Source organism: Lepus europaeus, chromosome 9, assembly GCF_033115175.1.
Source record: "Lepus europaeus isolate LE1 chromosome 9, mLepTim1.pri, whole genome shotgun sequence".
Lineage (NCBI taxonomy): Eukaryota > Metazoa > Chordata > Mammalia > Lagomorpha > Leporidae > Lepus > Lepus europaeus.
In genome coordinates, this window is record NC_084835.1 from 68,990,917 (window position 1) to 69,012,260 (window position 21,344).

General features: G+C 39.3%; 1 long non-coding RNA gene across 1 annotated transcript in view; it reads left to right on the plus strand.

Moving 5' to 3' along the window:
- Positions 1 to 21,344, plus strand: part of LOC133766567 (uncharacterized) — a 31,879-nt gene that overhangs the window by 2,204 nt on the left and 8,331 nt on the right. The window contains exon 2 of the long non-coding RNA XR_009866724.1: positions 3,999 to 4,068. This is a non-coding gene — a long non-coding RNA (uncharacterized LOC133766567). The remainder of the gene's footprint in view (positions 1 to 3,998; positions 4,069 to 21,344) is intronic.

The following is a 21,344-nucleotide window of genomic DNA, read 5'->3' on the forward strand; positions in this document are numbered from 1 at the left end:
ATGTACAACTAAAATTGGAGTGATACAGAGGTGATCATGGCCTCTGCTAAAGATAAGAAAGTTTGTGAAGCACTCCATATTTTGTATAATTCACAAAGCTGTCTGACCAAAGATGTAGTTTATAATTTATAAACAGATCTAATTTAAAACATTCCTTTAATCTGAAATTCTCTTCACTACTTTTTCTTTTTTTTTTTTCTTTCTTTCTTTCTTTCTTTCTTTTTTTTTTTTTTTTTTTGACAGGCAGAGTGGACAGTGAGAGAGAGACAGAGAGAAAGGTCTTCCTTTTGCTGTTGGTTCACCCTCCAATGGCCGCCGCGGTAGGCGTGCTGCAGCCAGCGCACCGCGCTGATCCGATGGCAGGAGCCAGGTGCTTCTCCTGGTCTCCCATGGGGTGCAGGGCCCAAGGACTTGGGCCATCCTCCACTGCACTCCCTGGCCATAGCAGAGAGCTGGCCTGGAAGAGGGGCAACCGGGACAGAATCCGGTGCCCCGACCGGGACTAGAACCCGGTGTGCCAGCACCGCAAGACGGAGGATTAGCCTAGTGAGCCGCGGCGCCGGCCTTCACTACTTTTTCTAAAAATTAAAAATACTTTCTTTTAGAAACAAGAGTTGTAGAGGATGATACTTTTTATAATGTTCTTAGTTGATAAAAAAAAAAACTGCAAAGTTGGCTACTCTGCAAACATATAAATTAGTTCTATCTTAATTTTTCTGGATTTGGGAATTCAAACATCTGGAAACATTTTGGGACTCATGCTAGAGTCTAATGAAGAGATTGCAGTGCTAAGAGAATTTGAATATGGCATATTTGAGAGAAACCATGGAAAAATCAGAAATATTTTAGTGTAGATTTCTGTATAGTGAATAATAATTAAGTTAGCATTCATTAGTTTTTGGGTATTTGATAGGAAATAGATTCAGTTTTATGTTTATAGAGTTTCTTTCACAAACATTAATATGGGAACCCTGGCCTCCAAAGATGGTCCCCTATGAATTGTGTTCTGGCATTCACTTCCTTGTGGAGTTCCTCCCACACTAAATCTGGGCTGTGGCCCTGTGACCTGCTTTAACCAATAGAATGCAGCTAAAGTGGCACTGTGCCAGTATCTGGCCTAGTCTTTGAAAGTACTTAGCAACTAGCAGCTTTGCTCTTGAAAGTTGGACTAGCATGAGGAAACCCAAGCTAACTAACCACATAAAAAAATCACATGGATAACTGTTGAATTCATCAGAGCTTGAGAACAGAGACCCTAAACTTATGGCCCATTCCAACAGCCCCTCACTGTTAATGGCACTGGGAATAAGAGACAAGCCATTCCCTCCAAGCACTGCCCACACAACAGAATCATAAGTAAATAAGGAAATGATTACTGCTTTGAGCCACTAAGTTTTCCAGTAGTCTCTCAGCAATAGATAACAGAACAGTTGAGTTTCAGAAAAAGAATTATTCTTAGGTAAATATATGGAGAGATATATACATCTTTTATACTTCTTTTTATACTACCTACAATAAAGGGAAGCTGTCCACAATGGAGCATTGTAAAGGAATGATGGATTAACTCATATTAATGACTCTACTTCAACAAAACCTCTGTATACAAAAGAACTGTAAAAGCTTTACAGACACCGGCGCCATGGCTCAACAGGCTAATCCTCTGCCTAGCAGCGCCAGCACACCGGTTCTAGTCCCGGTCGGGGCACTGATTCTGTCCTGGTTGCCCCTCTTCCAGGCCAGCTCTCTGCTATGGCCCAGGAGTGCAGTGGAGGATGGCCCAAGTCCTTGGGTCCTGCACCCCATGGGAGACCAGGAGAAGCACCTGGCTCCTGGCTTCTGATCAGCGCAGTGTGCCAGCCGCAGCGGCCATTGGAGGGTGAACCAACGGCAAAGGAAGGCCTTTGTCTCTGTCTCTCACTGTCCACTCTGCCTGTCAAAAAAAAAAAAAAAAAAAAAGCTTTACAAACAAATTAAGGACTACTTTCAGATTTTAAAAATTATTGTAAACTTATATTCCCATATAAATACATTTTACCTATATTTTTATATTTCTTCAATTTAGTGCATAGTCATGTCTATTCTGTCTCAAAAACACAGGTATATACCACAAATTGCACATCAGTTGTAATTTGGTACCATAAATTGCATGTTATTTCAAAAATGTATACCACAAATGTGTTAAGAATGTGATATGGTGAAGTTCCTATAGAAACTCTAGCTAACATTTCCAAGAAAGTATGATACTTATTATGTTTAATATGAGTTTCCAACGGGCATTAGAATTTTTCTAATGTAAAATAACTTCACTTGATTCTGAACAACTTTAGTAAACAGAAAGTTGCGAAAATTTAGTTTCAGTTCTATTTCAAGAGGTTGGTTTTATATGATTAATATTTACCCAAAAGATTATATGCACATATTTTTCTAGATCTGAGAAGTGAATCAGGAAGAATATGTTCCTTTATCTAAGTGTACTCCTTTTGAGGTCAGCCAAGCTTTTCTTTTCTTTCCACAGGACGTTCAGACTTGGGAGTAAATGTATTTTGACATTTTTAGGTCTACTGTAGACTAGGTGCTGCCTAGGCAGAGTTGAGGATGTGGGCATCTGTTGAGATTTCAGCAAGGAAAAGTGTAGAGCAAGCTTTGTGCTTCAAGCCCTTAAGGCTTCTGACTCACTCTGGAATGCCTTCCTCTAACATCTGTTTTTTATTTCTTAAGAGCTGCTATTCCATTCAACTGCAAAAATACTTGCATTGACCCTAAAACAGAATGGAGAAAAAGAAGGAAACAGATTTCTATAAAGCCATTACTTCCATGCTTTATGCCATTGCTGTCTTGAAGATCCCACATTCTCAAGTACAAGTATGCAAATGGATGATATTACAGTTTTTTCCAAGAGTGAGAGCTGTTGCGTTTGTGAAACCTCAAGATGTTGGGTGTGTGACAATAATAAGGGAGATTATCCCATATCAAGGAGATAATAATAGATGCATATATTTGGTTACATACCCTTTCTCATTTTTTTGCATCAGCCTTCTATCCAAATTTCTCCCTGCTACCCAGCACCACTCCACTAAGTTCCAAGCCCATGTGTGCTTTCTGACCCATTGCTTTTTACATCTTCCTTTTTAAGGCCCTGAAGTTGGTAAATTGCCTTTTTTGGCAGTGGCAGTCTCTTCACCCAATATGTACTTCCCTTTTTTTACTCATCACAACTTTTATCACTTATCTCAGTCCCAACTTAAGGACTTCCATACCAAACACCTGAAAACAGAAAAAATGTTTATTTCTGATATTTTACCATGATATTTCACCATTTTTTCTTCTCCCTTCCATTAGTCAAATACCTACTGAAATAAAACATCCTCCCTAAAATTCTCTATGACTGGAAGAGTTACTAGTTCCTCAGACTGACCCATTAATGAATGGCACCCATATACACTAATGTATTCTGTCTTAATAACAAAAAAGGCCTTGTGCACTTTACCCCGTTTTAGTTGCAGACAGTGTAAATATTCTGCTAGTTGAATTTATACATTTGTTTTTGTTTATGTGTTCTTGTTATTGCTACTTCATACATTCCCTAGGGCATAGGCTAGGACTTTAAAAGCAATAATCATGTTTTCCTTTTTATTATAAAAATAGTTCATGCTTATTTTAAAATTTTTGGAAAATATGGGGAAGTAATCAGAGAACATAAAACCACCCATATTCCCACCACTCAATTATAATAACTATTGATGTTTTGGAGTTTTCCTTTTAACCTTTTTTCCTTCTGCAAACCTTTGTTTTACATGTTGTATCTATAATTCTTGTGCACTGGGTTTTTTTTGTTTAGCATCTATCTACTTTTTTAATACTTGTATTTTGTTCTATTCCAGAAAGTTACCATAGTTTATTTAATCACTACTCTGCTCATCTATAAATAGTGCTATTATAAACCTGTACACATAAATTTATCTCAATTCAGAATTACAATAATTCTCTCTGATCCACAGATAGATGCATTCCAAGAATCCCAGTGGATGTCTGAAACTGTGGAGAGTACCAAATGCTATGCAATAATAGGTACCTATTCTTGAACTGTAACCATCCCTTACTCATAGTAAATGGTTTGGTGTTGTTTGTTTCATGGGATCCCTTGCTAAAGTCTTCACATAGGCTTGATGCTTTCTGGTGTAACACATTGCCCATCAATTGAAACATGTTTTCTGTTGATGTCTTCCACCAACATATTTAATGTCTTTTGCATCTCAACTGAACAATCTGTAGTATAGCTATAACTTTTGCAGTTGGAGGTGCAACAGAAAACCTAGCACAAATTTTGTTTTCCTCTGTCACAGTTTCATGGATAGAGTTGTTCTTACTATAGATCTTAGCAACTTCAGCATACTTGTTTTTTCTTTTTAAGTCAAGAACTTTCACCTTTTCCCTTAAAGGAAACATTTTATGGTTTCTACCTGGCATATATGAATTGCCAGCATCACTACTCTTATGCCCTGTTCCCATTAAGTAAAATGAGGTTACTTGATTACAAACACTGCAAAACTGAGACAGTTGATCTGATAACCAAGATGACTACCAAGTAACTAACGGTTGAGTAGCATATACAAATGGATGATTCACATCACAGTGGCCTGGAGCAGCAGAGTGAGATTTCATCATCCTATTCTGAATGGTGCACAATTTAAAACTTAGGAAATAGGGCAGGCTTTTGGCCTAGAGGTTAAGATGACCATGTCCTAAATCGGAGTGCCTAGATTCGATACTCAGCTCTGGCTTCTGAATCCAGCTCCCTGCTAATGCAGGCTCCCTCCTTGAGCAGTAATGGCTCAAGTAATTGGATCCTTCCCACTACGTGGGAGACCTGGATTGAGTTAACTGGTTCCTGCTTTGGCTGGGGGACCAACCCTGACCCTTATTGAAATTTGGGGAGTAATCCAACAGATAAAAGTGTGTTCATGTTTTAACAGTGTCTATTCACTGATATATTAACATCCATCAAATACTAACGTATCTATTACATCATATGCTTTTTTTTTTAAGGGGGAAATACACAGTGAAGGATAACATATGCACTTATTTTTTAAGATTACTTATGAGATGCTGGTGTTTCAGTCCAGGGCGTTAACCCACTGCACTCATCAACATTTAAAACTTTGGTGCTTCAGGCCAGCGCCGCGGCTCAATAGGCTAATCCTCCGCCTGCGGAGCCGGTACCCCAGGTTCTAGTCCTGGTTAGGGTGCCGGATTCTGTTCCAGTTGCTCCTCTTCCTGTCCAGCTCTCTGCTATGGCCTGGGAGTGCAGTGGAGGATGGCCCAAGTCCTTGGGCCCTGCACCCACATGGGAGACCAGGAGAAGCACCTGGCTCCTGCCATCGGATCAGCACGGTGCGCTGGCCACAGCGCGCCACTGGAGTGGCCACTGGCAGGGGGGGTGGTGAACCAACGGAAAAGGAAGACCTTTCTGTCTCTCTCTCTCACTGTCTACTCTGCCTGTCAAAAAAAATAAAAAAATTTTAAAAAAAGTATATGTTAGTACACCAAACTGAAACCTTTTCCTGAAGTAATCAAATTACAGTAAGAATTGAAATAGTTACATTCTGTCTATTATTAAAATTATGAGGAGTCCCATGTAACACCATCTCTCCAATCTGTTTTGAAACTTTGTTAGGAATGTGTTTACTATTTTATCAAGATCTTTTTGTGTATGTTGAAGTTATTAAGTAGCTTTTGTTTTACTTGAGCTAATGATAGGAGTACGTGTCATATATTTGTAAAGTTCCTATTATTACATTACTCTTGTAGTTCTGGAGATAACACATACATAGGCACACATTCACATATTCAAATATACAGTTGAATTCTACTTTCTATTGGTTTATTTAGGATTTTCCTATTTGTACTTATTAGCAAGGTATTAAGGGGTTTGTCATGGTAGTTGAAGAAAACAGAAACCAACTTTAGCAAGAGTAGAAAGTGTAAGGGTAGGTGTTGGGGTGCCAGTTAAGTCCCCACTTGGGAAGCCTTCATCCCACATTAGAGCATCTGAGTTTGAATCTGAGCTCTGTTTCAATCCAACTTTCTGGTAGTGTGCACCAGAGGAGATAGCAACTCGCTCTCTGTCACTCACCTGAGAAACCTGAGTTGAGTTCCCATGTCCTGGATTCAGCTTGACCCAGCCCTAGATGTTGTGGGTATTTGGGAAGTGGACCACAGATGGAAGATCTATGTCTCTCTGCCTTTCAAACAGAAATAAATAAAGTAGAAATTATAGTTGGGCATCAGAAGGTACTGAAACCAGGAGCTGGGTAGTTCAGACGAAGCAAGCATACCTGTCAGTCCCTCCAGGCCTATTAGTTCTCCTCGTTGTTTCTTGTAGGTCTATTTTATTCTTTTCCCTATATATATAAACTGTCTTTTTCTGCTTTTCCTTGCATGCAAGGCGAATATGGCATAGTAACCATATAGTAACTTTCAGAGCTAACAGAGAGTAAGATGTAGCTCCTGTTCCAACCTATATTCTGTAAGCTTTCTAACATTATTCAAACAATATATACCTGTCCATTCAAAAAATACAGTGGGTATACAATCAAAGGAAATTCTTCCCATATCCATTCATAGGCCGCTAATTCCTTTCATAAAAGGCAATGGCTGTTCAGTTTCTTGTATTCTTTGATCAGTTATGTAATCATATTCACATTTATTCTGTAAACTTTTCTCAATGATACTTTCCCTTTTTATCTTAACAATATATCTTGAATATTGTCCTATACCAGTAAAAATATGGAACTGTTTCTTTCTAATAACTTCAGGGTACTTCACCATATGCATACACAAAAATTTAATCAGTATCCTGATGGACATTATGTGGTTTCCAATCTTTTGCTACTGTAAACAATCCTGCAATAAATAATCTTTTGCATAAATAATTCCTGAGTTGTTTGTTTTTATTCTTCTGTTTTTGAATAGTTTCTTCATTCAGCAGTTTCTTCAGTGAAGAGCTCATTACAATTGTGGTTTTGTTTACTCTTCCTTTTTAAAACATTTTTTCTTAGTTTTTTTGTATATATATACATATATATATTTATTTATTTAAAGATTTATTCATTTATTTGAAAGGCAGGGTCACAGAGAGGTAGAGGTAGAGAGAGAGAGAGATCTTCCATCTGCTGGTTCACTCCCCAAATGGCCACAATGGCCATAGCTGGGCCAATCTGAAGCAGGAACCTCCTCAGGGTCTCCCACGTGGGTGTAGGGGCCCAAGGATTTGAATAATCTTCTGCTGCTTTCCCAAGCATACTAGCAGGGAGCTGGATTGAAAGTGAGGCAGCCAGGACTTGAACTGGAGCGCAGCTTTACCTGCAAGCCACAGTGCCAGCCCTATGTTTTGTGTATTTTTCTGCATAACCTTGAGCTTATTTTCCTTTTGCTTCTGTGATGATTTAGAATTCTTGTTTTTAGTCCACGAATAATCACCTTGAAATATAAGCAATATTGAATATACATTTCTCTAATCATACATTTTAAAATATAACTATAACTGGGTGCCGGCGCTGTGGTTCACTTGGTTAATCCTCCGCCTGCAGCGCCAGCACCCTGGGTTCTAGTCCTGGCTGGGGCTCTGGTTCTGTCCCAGTTGCTCCTCTTCCAGTCCAGCTCTCTGCTGTGGCCTGAGAGGGCAATGGAGGATGACCCAAGTGCTTGGGCTCCTGCATACGTATGGCAGACCAGGAAGAAGCACCTGGCTCCTGGCTTTGGATCGGCACAACGTCGGCCGTGGCAGCCATTTGGGGGGTGAACCAACGGAAGGAAGACCTTTCTCTCTGTCTCTCTCACTAACTCTGTCGAATAAATGAAAAAAGAAAAAAATACTATAACTTTGGAAGCTTTCTAATTCGGATGAGAAACAGCATATTCTCTTTCTCTTCCTCTCTTTTATAAAACATTGTAATCTTCCCTTTCAAGTTTACAATATTATTTCAGATTTGTAACTAAATCACTACTGATACTTATATTTATTTCTCTCTATTTGATTTCTATATTTGTTTCTAGTCCTTGTAGACAAACTGTTTTCTTGAGTTTAATTTTGATTCATTTTGAGTGGTCTAAAGTAAAACTTTAATTTAAATTAAAGAATACTTAGGTGGGATCTTATATATATAAGATTACCTCTTCATATAATATCAACATGGAAAGCTGTAGTTTGCTTTGTTCATAAATTTTTGCCCTAAAATGTATTAGATTTGCTCCATTAACTCTTCAGACTTACTGCCATTGAGGAAAAGTTTTTTTTAAGATTTATTTTTATTTATGTTAAAAACAGAGTTACAGAGAGAAGTAGAGACAGAGAGAGTGGTCTTCCATCCACTGGTTCACTCCCCAGATGATTGCAATGGCTGGAGATGAGCCAATCTGAAGCCAGGGGCCAGGAGCTTCTGAATCTCCCATATGGGTGTAGGAAACTGAGGACTTGTATTGTCCTCTGCTACTTTCCCAGGCACATTAGCAGGGAGCTGAATCTGAAGTGGAGCAGCTGGGAATTAAACCAGTGACCATATGGGATACTGGCACTGCAGTCCTGGGCTTTAACCTGCCATGCCACGGCACTGGTCCCAGGGAAAAGTTTATAATAAACCAACTTACGTTTTGCTACTTTTCTTTTTAGGATTAATTTATTTATTTGAGAGGCAGAGAGAGAGATCTTCCATCTGTTGGTTCAGTTCCCAAATGGCTGCAACAGCCTGAGCTGGACAGATCTGAAGCCAGGAGACAGAAGTTTCTTTCAGATCTCCCACATGGGTGCAGGAGCCCAAGGACTTGGGCCATAGTCTTCTACTGTTTTCCCAGGCAATAGCGGAGAGCTGGATTGGAAGAGGAGCAGCAGAGACTAGAGCTGGCATCCAAATGGGATGCCAGCACCACAGGCGGAGGCTTAGCCCACCACGCCACAGCACTGGCTCCACTTATGTACTTTTTAAAAAAAGATTGATTCATTGATTTATTCATTTGAAAGGCAGAGTTACAGAGATAGAGAGATCTTCTATCCATTGGTTCAATCCCCAAATGGCCACAGCACCAGCCCCTACTCTTTCTTTTTAATAGCTGATTGCTATTTCATAAGCGCAGATTTTTTTTTCAAAAGAAGTAACATATCTAGTAGCATGCAGAAATCTTACAATTCAGTGGATTTTTCATAGGTATACATCTATGTGAACACTATCCAAATAAAACAACCAAAACTCCCAAATAGCTCCTCATTACCACCTCCTGTAACCTACCCCAAATCAATATTCTGCTTTCTATCACCAAAGATTAGTTCTGTCTTGTTTTAAACTTCATGAAAATGGGATTCTGTAACTTACCTCTTTGGTTTTCACTTTTTTTACATCTTTTATTGTGATAAAATATTCTTAACATAAAATTTAATTTTAAGTGTCCAGTTCAGTGGCTTTAAGTACATTTACATTGCTGGGAAGTCTTCATTACCATTCATTACTAGAATTTTTCTATCTTCCCAAAGTGAAATTCTGTACCCATTAAAAAAATTTTTTTAAAAGATTTATTTACTCGAAAGTCAGAGTTACACAGAGAGAGGAGACGGAGAGAGAGAGAGAGAGAGAGAGAGGTCTTCCATCCGCTGGTTCACTCCCTGATAGTCTGCGACGGCTGGAGCTGCGTGGATCTGAAGCCAGGAGCCAGGAGCATCTTCTGGGTCTCCCACGTGGGTGCAGGGGCCCAAGGAATTGGGCCATCCTCCACTGCTTTCCCAGGCCATAGCAGAGAGTGGATCGGAAGTGGAGCAGCCAGGACTTGAACAGGTGCACACATGGGATGCCAACACCGCAGGCAGCGACCCCACTTGCTACGCCACAGCGCCGGCCCCGTGTACCCATTAAAAATTAACTCCTTATTCTTTCCTCTCTCTGCCCCTGGAAATTACTATTTTACTTTTGTCGAACTTGACTATTTTATCTCATATAAGTGCAATCATATAATTGTCCTTTTGTGACTGATTTATTTCACTTAACATAGTATCTTCAAATTCCATCCATGTTGGAGCATATGTAAAAATTTCATTCCTTATGATGGCTGAATAATACTCCATAGTACATATACTTGTTTACCACATTTTGTTTACCCTTTCATCTGTTGATAGGCATAAAGATTTTTTGAAAATTTTTAAAATTTTATTTAAGGTATAAAATGTTCATGTATCTCATATATACAGATTTAGGAATATAATGATGCTTCACACCCAACCCTCCCTCTCACCCACACTCCAACCCTTCTTCCTCCTCCCTAAAATTTCTTCCTATTCCTGTAAAAAATTAGCATTAGAACTTTTTTCTCAGCTCTTAGGAAACTGTTTTTCTTATACTGCAGATGATATTTTTTAAAGACTACACTCTTATTTTTCTTATTTTCTCAAGTTTGAATTGTAAGAGAAATAATCTATGCCCAGGTTTGAAAATAGATAAGTTACAGAGTTTTCTTATTTCCCTCACCACCTAACTTAGGTACTGATGGACTTTTATCTAATACTCTGTGATTTGACATCCTCAAGCTCTCCAGTTTTTATTGCTTAACAGGCATTTATCTTGTGTAGTTCCTTTGAAACGAAATAGAATTGCTTCCTGATTCTCTATTAGAAAATGAATGTTTAACCAAGAAAATTTAACTGTATTTATCTTCAATGAGTGGTAAATGAAATCTCTACTCCCAACTTTCATGACTTTTATTGTTCCTTTACCTTTAACTTACCTAAAACTCTTTACCTTGAGAGGGCTGCTTCTATCCCATGATTTCTGTTCTGTTTATCTTAGCCTTATTATGCACTGGGAATTGTAGAAACTGAGTTAAGAGTTACTGTCACTGATGGGAAGAGATACCCTGACCATTCAGAAATCTGTTCAGAACTGCCCAACTTTCTCATCAATGAAGCTCTGTGTTCCAAAGTATGGGCAGTCAGTAAGGGGAGCAGAAGGAAGATCTGTCACAAAATTCTCTCTTCCTATTTTCCAGCTGTGTTTCCCTAATTCAAATGATGCTGTATGCATCAGATATCACTTCTTTTTTTTTAATTTTTTTTTTTGACAGGCAGAGTGGACAGTGAGAGAGAGAGACAGAGAGAAAGGTCTTCCTTTTTGCCGTTGGTTCACCCTCCAATGGCCGCCGCGGCTGGCGCGCTGCGGCCGTCGCACTGCGTTGATCCAAAGGCAGGAGCCAGGTGCTTTATCCTGGTCTCCCATGGGGTGCAGGGCCCAAGCACTTGGGCCATCCTCCACTGCACTCCCTGGCCATAGCAGAGAGCTGGCATGGAAGAGGGGCAACTGGGATAGAATCCAGTGCCCCGACCGGGACTAGAACCTGGTGTGCCGGCGCTGCAAGGTGGAGGATTAGCCTAGTGAGCCGTGGCGCCAGCCCAGATATCACTTCTACTTCTTAATTTGGCACTATTGAAAGTTTAGTAATAGAAATACTTCTAGGAATCTCTTTTATATTTCTGCTGTATTTTGGAGTTTTTTTGCATTTTCTTTTTTTATTACTTCATAAATATTTATTAGAAGGCTGGGAAGAGAATGATTAGTTGCTATTATTCTTCATTCACCATCCTACCCCTAAATGTTGGACCAAGAGTATTTCACTTCCTTTATATAATCTGTGTATTGTAAGAAACCCAAGGAAGATCCCATTAGCCTCCTTAAACACAAGTATTAAAACAGTCTCTTTGAGTTAAGTATTAGTTCATTTTTCAAAGCCTCTTCTAAAAAGCAAATATCCTTCAAAGGGGATAAAGTAAATTAGTATCATTTTATTTTACTAACTTTAAGCCATCGAGCTGGTGTATTCTGGCAGTGAAGGTGTCTAGTACAAAAACCCAATGCATTTCGAGCATTCAAACACTTTGAAATACAAGGGACCAGAAACACCTTTACTGCTCTGAACCTTTCCTAATATCTCTGGTAACTCCTCAGTAGTTATCATTACTTTCTACCTAATGTGTAAGCTATTTTACTAACATCATAGGAGTAGAAAGGGAAAGCATCACCTCATACTGCTAACTGCTGATCCCAGGTTCTTTACTAGAAATTGGTGCTTTTCTATGGTTTTGTTTTCTTACATTTTATTTTGTTGTGTTTACCAATATGTCTTAGTTGTTATGACATCTTATAACAGAAGTCCATTATGAAAAACAGATAAAACTGAGCTGCTCTAATTGAAGCAGAGTCTAGTACTAGCAAGTCTACTCAGGACCTACTACTTTTGACTCTGAAAGGGCTCCATGGAATGCCTAGAGTTCAGAGTAGCATAATTCCTAAATATCTGTCCTAGGCATCACTAAAGGATGTTTGTGCAAAGCTACCCACTGAAGAAGAGTTTAAGAAAAGATATCAGACCTCGCAACATAACTGGAATGCTTGAAGCCTGACTTTGGTCAGTTATTTTAAGAATATACTTGGTTAGTATTATCTATCCATAGCACTTTTATCCCCTGCCTATCTCAGGCAACAATCAAGGGAGACTCATTGGACCATGTGATCTCTAAGACCTCATCCTTTCATTATGTCAATTTTACAAGGGGCAGGTATTTCGCGTAGTGATTAAAATGTTGATTGGGGTGCCCATATCCTGTATCAGAATGCCTTGGTTTGAGTCCCAACTCTGGCTCCTGGTTTGAGCTTTCTGACACTTTGAGAGGCAGCAGGTGATGACTCAGATAGTTGGGTCCTTGTCCCCCATGTGGAAGACCTGAATTGAGTTCCTGGCTTATGACTTCAGCCCAACTCTGCTGTCACTGGCATTTGGGGACCCATAATGACTTGATGACTCTTAAAAATAACCACAATAGGGGGGGCTGTGGCGTAGTGGGTAAAGCCGCCGCCTGCAGTGCCAGCATCCCATATGGGTGCCATTTCGCATCCCGGCTGTTCCACTGATAATCCAGCTCTCTGCTATGGCCTGGGAAAACAGTAGAAGATGTTGAGACTGAGAATTTCTTTCTAGAATAACCAAAATAGAGAGCAACTGGCAATCAGAAAGCAAAAAATAAAATGGAATATAAAACTATTCAATCAACCAAAAAGAAGGCAGATAATGAAAGAGAGAATAGGGGAACAAAAAAGACTGGATAAACAGCAAATACATAATAAAATGATAAACCTACATCCAACCACACCAGTAACTATATTAAGCATAATGATCTCAACACAGAAATATTAAGGTTGTTATTTTGGCTTTAAAAAGATCTATATGCTGGCCTCAAAAAGACCAATGTAAATATAAAAACATAGATATGTTAAAAGTAAAAGAATGGAAAAGATATATCATGCAAATAATAATTGAAAGAAATTGAAGTGGCTATTTTAATATCAGACAAAATAGATTTCAGAACAAGGAATATTATTAAAAATTTAAAAAGGGAGGGACACTGCAAGACATAACAATTGTAAATAAATACACAACTAAGTTCAAGGTGTTAAAATACATGAAACTGGGATGGGCATTTGGTCCTGCAGTTACAAGACTGGCTAGGGCTCTGTGTCCAACAACAGAGTACCTGGGTTCTGCCACTGACTCCTCATTCCTGCTTCCTGGTACTCTGAGAAGCAGCAGTGATGGTTCAAGTAGATCCTAACTTGGGAGACCTGGGCTGAGTATGAGTCTCTGAGCTTCAATCCCCAGGCCATTTTGGGGATTTGGGGTATGAACAACACATGGGAGGTCTCTGTCTTTCTGCTTCTCAAATAATTAAATTGTGTGCAGCAAAAAACAAACCTTAACAAATTTAAGTAAGTTGAAATCATGTGAAGTATGTTCATTGCTCACAACAAAATTATCTTAATAATTACCAAATACTTATTTTTTGAGTATGGGTATCAAATTGTTTGATCACCAGTTATAGAAACCATCTTTTGAGCACTTAATTTTTTTGGCACCTTTTAAAAATTAACTGACCAATTCAGTGTAAGCCTATTTCTAGGCTCTCTAATCTGTTCAATGGATCTATATGTTTGTCATTTACTGGTGCTACACTGTTTTGATTAGTTTCATGAAATACACTGCTCCAGCTTGGCTCTTATTTTTCAAAATTGTTCTGGTGAGACCTGCATTGTGGCACAGTAGCTTAAGCCACCACCTATGATGCTGCATCCCATCCGAGTGCTGGTTCAAGTCCTGGCTGCTCTACTTCCGATCCAGCTCCCTGCTAATGTGAAAAATGGCCCAATTGCTTGGGGCCCTGTACCCATGTGGGAGACCTCGATGGAGTTCCAAGATCCTGGTTTCATCCTGCCCCAGCCCTGGCTGTTATGGCCATTTAGGGAGTAAACCAGTGGATGGAAGATCTCTCATTCTCTATAACTCTTTCAAATAACTAAACGATCTTTAAAAAATGTTTTGGTTATTGTAGGTTTGTTAGCTATGTAAATATTAGGATCAGCTTGTCTACTTCTACACAATACCCTGATGGGATTTTTTTTTAACAAGACTACATTAAATTTGTAGATCAATTTGAAAAGTATTGACATCCCAGTAATATTGAGTCTTCCAGTTCATGAATACACTGTATGCTGCATTTATTTGGGTCTTGTTTTATTTCTTCATCAATATTTTGGAGATTTTATCACACATATTTTGTTAGAGTATACCTAAATATTTCATATTTTATATGGTTATTATTAGTATTCTTCTCAACTTTCAATTCCTAGTAGTTTTGTTGCTGATTTATAGAAGAATGAGGGTACTTCAGAAAGTTCATAGACAGTGGAATTAAAAGATAAGTTTATTTTGGTGCAAAAATTTTTTAAATCAATGGATACAAGGGTTCTTCAAAGCAATCATAGAAAATGCATATTATGAAAAACCTATATATGAATTTCCATAAACATTTTGAGGTATAATCATAAACTGATATTTATATATTGAATCTTATGGCTTTCCTATGTTCATTATTAGCCCCAATAGCTGTTTTATACATTCTTTGGGGTTTTCTATTTGGGTTATTATGTTGTCAACCAACAGAGACAGAAATATTTACTTAGTTATTTTCTATCTATTTTCATTTTATATCTTTTTTTTCTTTTATTGCACTGGCTTGGTCCTCCACTACAGTGTTGAATTGAAGCAATCACAGTGGCCATCATTCTCATATTCCTGATCTCAGGGAAAAGCATTCAGTTTTTCACCATTATGTTAGCTATATGTGCCCTCTAGTAAAATGGGCAAGTTTCCTTCTCTTTTTGTTTGATAAACTTCTTAGACTTTCAACTTTGAATGTTTTTTAAGTTTCTATTGAAATGATCATATGGCTTTTCTTTTTTATTCTGTTGATACAGCAAATTAATTAAAATTTTTAAAACCAATATTCCAGTCCTTGGATAAATATTTATTTATTTGAGAGGCAGTGTAGTGGGGTAGGGTGGAGAGCTTAAACAGAGAAACAGACAGACTGAGAGTCCTCATCTGCTGGTTCACTTCCCAAATATCTGCAACAATTGAGCCATTCCTTAGATAAATTCCCAGCTTCTCATAAAGTATTATTATTTACTTTTTTTTTTTTTACAGGCTGAGTTAGAGAGAGAGAGAGAGACAGAGAAAGGTCTTCCTTTTCCGTTGGTTCAACCTCCCCCCCCAAAAAAAATCTATTTTCATAAGTTGCTGTATTCAGTTGGCTAATACCTTAAAAGGTTTTTGTATGTATGATCATATTCTCTTTCTTTGCATCTCATCCTCTTCCCCTCTTTCTTTTCCTTCCCTTTTTCTTTTATCTGCTTCATTATAATAGTAATGCTACCCTCAGTAAATTGGGGAGTATTCGTTCCTTTGCTGCTTTCTGGGAGAGTAATTTTTGTAATATTTTAAATGTTTAATATAACTTGCTATTGAAATCCAGAGGATTTTTTGGTTGGCAATTTTTAAGTCTTAAATTTGTTTTCTTTTTCTTCTCTTTCTTTCTTTCTTTTTTTTTTTTTTTTTCTTTTGGACAGGCAGAGTTAGACAGAGAGAAAGCTCTTCCTTTTCTGTTGGTTCAACCCCCAAATGGCCACTACAGCCGGCGCGCTGCGCTGATCTGAAGCCAGGAGCCAGGTGCTTCCTCCTGGTCTCCCATGCAGGTGCAGGGCCCAAGCACTTGGGCCATCCTCAACTGCCTTCCCGGTCCACAGCAGACAGCTGGACTGGAAGAGGAGCAACCAGGACAGAATCCGGCACCCCAACCAGGACTAGAACCCAGGGTACCGGCGCCACAGGCAGAGGATTAGCCAAGTGAGCCGTGGCTCTGGCCTTAAATTTGTTTTCTTTGATAGATACAGGGTTCTTCAAGTTACCCATTTCTTCTTGAATGAATTCTGTTTATGTTTTTGAAGTTATCGGTCTGTTTCATTCAAATTGGTTTTTTTTTTTGTTTTTTTTTTTTTTTTGTTTTTTTTTTTTTGACAGGCAGAGTGGACAGTGAGAGAGACAGAGAGAAAGGTCTTCCTTTTTGCCATTGGTTCACCCTCCAATGGCCGCCGCGGCTGGCGCGCTGTGGCCGGCGCACTGCGCCGATCCGATGGCAGGAGCCAGGTGCTCATTCAAATTGTTTTGTTTCTGGGGATGAACTTTTTAATTCTCCTATTGTCCTTGTCATGTCTGTAGCATCTATAGTGATGACCCCTCTTTGATTCCTAATATTGGTAATTTGTATCTTTTTTTCTTGGTCAGTTTGGCTAAAAGTGTACATTTTGCTGGTCTTTTCAATGGATCAGTTTTTGGTTTCATTATTTTTCCTATCATTTTTCTGTTTCCATTTCTAATTTCTACTCTTTTACTTATTATTTTCTTCTTTCTACTTTGCATCTTTTGCTCTTCTATATATATATATATATATATTTAACTTTTAAAACTGTTGATTAACATGTGATACATATACACCTTTATAGGGCACAGAGCAATATTTCAACACTCACGGACTGGGTAAACTGTTCAAATCAGGCAATTAACATCTCCACCTTCCTATCCTTCCTCCATTTGGAACCTACCATTTCCTCTATTGCAGTTTCATTTTGTTTTCTTTTGTTTAAAAGAGTTATTTGTTTATATGAAAGTAGAGTTACGGAGCAAGAAGAGAGATGGAGGGAGATCTTCGATCTACTGGTTCACTCCCCAAATGACCACAATGATTGGGGCTGGACCAGGACAACGCTAGGAGCCCAGAGCTTCTTCTGGGTCTCCCACATGGGTACAGGGACCCAAGGACTTGGGCCATTGTCTGCTGCTTTAGTGGAACAGCCAGAACTCAAACCAGCACCCCATGAGATGCCAGCGCTGTGCCAGCCTCTCCACTCCAGTTGTTTTATGTAGTAATATGTTGTTGTGAACTATAGCTGTGAAATATTAGAATCTTTTACATATCTAGTGTTTTAGTACTCTTTGTCCAACCTCCTATTTCTCTTTTCCCCACACCTTAAGCTAAAAGTTAAGCTATTGATTTAACACCTTTGTTGTTTATTATCATTCAATTCTATGAATTTTCCTCTAAGTACTAGTTGTGATCCATAAGTTTGGATATGCTGTGCTTTCATTTTCATTCAATTGAAAATATTTTCTAATTTCCCTTGAAATTTTCTCTCTGGCGTATCATTTATTTAGAAGTATGTTGTTTACTATTCAAATGTTAGATGATTTTCATGATATCTTTCTTTTTTTTTTTTTTTGACAGGCAGAGTTAGAGAGAAAGGTCTTCCTTTTTTCCATTGGTTCACTCCCCAAATGGCCTCTACAGCCAGCGCGCTGCACCAATCCGAAGCCAGGAGCCAGGTGCTTCCTCCTGGTCTCCCATGCAAGTGCAGGGGCCCAAGCACTTGAGCCATCCTCCACTGCCTTCCCGGGCCACAGCAGAGAGCTGGATTGAAAGAGGTTGTTGGCCGGCGCCGTGGCTTAACAGGCTAATCCTCTGCCTTACAGTGCCGCAAACTGGGTTCTAGTCGCGGTTGGGGCGCCGGATTCTATCCCGGTTGCCCCTCTTCCAGGCCAGCTCTCTGCTATGGCCCGGGAAGGCAGTGGAGGATGGCCCAAGTGCTTGGGCCCTGCACCCGCATGGGAGACCAGGAGAAGCACCTGGCTCCTGGCTTCGGATCAGCGAGATGCGCCGGCCGCAGCGGCCATTGGAGGGTGAACCAACGGCAAAAAGGAAGACCTTCCTCTCTGTCTCTCTCTCTCACTATCCACTCTACCTGTCAAAAAAATAAAATATACTATATATGCATTTTTCCTCTAATTTTTTTTTATTGTGGGAAAATATTCTCATGTAAAATTTACCATATGTAGCTCCAGTTGTGCAGTTAACACATGGTACTTATAAAATTTACCATATTAACCATTTTTTAAAAATATTTATTTGTTTGTTTGAGAGCCAGAGAGAAAGATAAAACAGATTAACAGAAAGATAAAGAGTATTCCCATCTGCTGATTCACTCCCTAGATGTCTGTGATGGCAGGGACTGGGCTGAGGCTGGCCTGGGGCTGGAGCCAGGAATGCAATCCAGATCACCAGTGTGGAATATTGGAACCCAGCTACTAAGAGCCATAACCATGCCTCCAGAATCTGCCTTGGTGGGAAACCACAGTAAAGAGCTAGATCTAGGAATTAAATTCAAGGACTCCAATGTGGGATGTAGGCATCTCAACCTCTGAGCTAAACTCCTGCCCTAAGTCTTAACCATTTTTAAGAGCACAATTCAGTGGCTTTAAGCACATTCACAATGTTATATAATCACCACCACTATCTATTTCTAGAACTTCTCCATCATCCCAAAGAGAAACTGTACTCATTAAACAAAAACCCTCCATTCCTTCCAGCTCCTTGCAACCTCTAGTTTACTTTTCTCACTATAAAATTGCTTGTTCTTGTGCATGCTGTTGTTTAAACTTGTGTTTTATGGTCCAGACCATATCTATCTTGCTAAGTGTCCCATGTGCATTTGAAAAAAAGTTTTCTTCTGATGTTAGGTAGAATATTCTAAAAAAAATAAGATAAAGTTGGTTGATAGGACTGTTCTTTTAAACCTTACTTTTTTTTTAAAATTTATTTGACAGATAGACAGTGAGAGAGAGAGAGAGAGAAAGGTCTTCCTTTCGTTGGTTCACTCCCCATATGGTCACTACAGCTGGAGCTATGCCAATCCAAAGCCAAGAGCCAGGTGCTTCTTCCTGGTCTCCCATATGGGTGCAGGGCCCAAGCACGTGGGCCATCCTCCACTGCCCTCTGGGGCCACAGCAGAGAGCTGGACTGGAAGAGGAGCAACTGGGACTAGAACCCGGTGCCTATGTGGGATGCCAGTGCCGCAGGTGGAGGATTAACCAAGTGAGCCACGGCGCCAGCCCAAATATTACTGTTTTTTAAATGAAAAATTTCTATTAATTTCTTTTTTTTAAAACTTTTGTTTAGTAAGTATGAATTTCCAAAGTACAGTTTATGGATTACAATGGCTTCCCCCCCCCCATAATTTCCCTCCCACCTGCAACCCTCCCAGCTCCCGTTCCCTCTCCCATTCCATTCACATCAAGATTCATTTTCAATTATCTTTATATACAGAAGATCGATTTAGTATATATTAAGAAAGATTTCATCAGTTTGCACCCACACAGAACATAAAGTGTAAAATACTATTTCCATACATTGAACAACACATTAAGGACAGAGATCCTACATGAGAAGTAAGTACACAGTGACTCCTGTTGTTGACTTAACAATTTGACATTCTTGTTTATGGCATCAGTAATCACTGTAGGCTCTAGTCATGAGTTGCCAAGGCTGTGGAAGTTTGCCAACTTCAATCTTATTTAGATAAGGTCATAGTCAAAGTGGAAGTTCTCCCTTCAGAGAAAGGTACCTCCTTCTTTGATGGCCCATTCTTTCTACTGGGATCTCACAGAGATCTTTCATTTAGGTTTTTTTTTTTTTTTTGCCAGAGTGTCTTGGCTTTCCATGCCTAAAATACTCTCATGGGCTCTTTGGCCAGATCTGAATGCCTTGAGGGCTGATTCTAAGGCCAGAGTGCTGTTTAGGACATCTGCCATTCTATGAGTCTGCTGTGTATCCCGTTTCCCATGTTGGATCGTTCTCTCCCTTTTTTGTTCTATCAGTTAGTATTAGCAGACACTAATCTTGTTTGTGTGATCCCTTTGACTCTTAGACCTATCAGTGTGATCAATTGTGAACTGAAATCTATTGATTTCTGAGAAAGACGTGTTGAAATCTCCATATATAAATGTGGATTTCTCTATTTTTCTTTTGATTTTATTAGTTTTTATTTCATATGTTGTAAAGTCTATTGTTAGGTGCAACACATTCAGGATTGTTATATCTTCTTTTTGTTTGAAAGACAGAGAGCTCCCATCTGCTAGTTCACTCCTCAGATGCCTACAACAGCTGGGCTGGGCTGTAGCCGAATCCAAGAACCAAGAGCTGTATCTGGCTCTCCTACCTGGGTGGCAGGACCACAATTATCGAGTCATCACTTCTGCCTCCCAGGGTTCACCTTAGCAGGAAGCTGGAGTGAGGAGCTACAGGCATCAAACCCAGGTGCTCGGATATGGGATGTGTGTGTATCAACCAGCATCTTAATCACCAGGCCAAATGCCAACCCCTATTATATCTTTGGATGAGTTACCCTTTTGTAATTATACAATGTATCACTTTATCCCTAATAATATTTTTCCAAATATGCTTCAACATAAGCTTTCCAGATTCATAAACTGGAAGTACTCCATCTCACATTCTCCAGTCACATATCTAAATCCAATTCAGTTAGAAACTTCTTTAGTTTACATGTTTCTAAAAACAGAACTGTTAGGCTTAACAGAACAAGTTGAGAGCTGTGTAGTGACTGAAACGTATAATCTCCAAATACAAGGCAACCTCACATTAGCCAAAGAGAAAATTCTAGAACACATTTTGTGGTGGTTAGTAGAGATAGTAGATTAAATGAAGTTGGAAATTCTATATGGAACCCTCGGTTGTGTATTTCCTTACAATTTGAGAACTCTAGCCTGTTTCCTTGTCTTACAGTTCCTCAAAACTAACGTTCTTCCAGAAAACATCAGTGGGACCAAGCATTAGAGTGACCCCTAATGCCACAGTACACACACTCCCACTCCCTAAATGCCAGCCTAAATTCCTAAGGGAGCCAAGATTGACTTCATATCTATTTCTGGAGCTCTGAATAGTAGAGAATTTTGTTAGGTTGTTTTTAGTCCTAACAAGGCAGCATAAGACAGAATGGCTTGTTGTATAATTGGTGGAGGAAATAATCACCCCTTGCTATTTGTGACTGTTATTTCCCTGGCATGGGCCTTTAAAA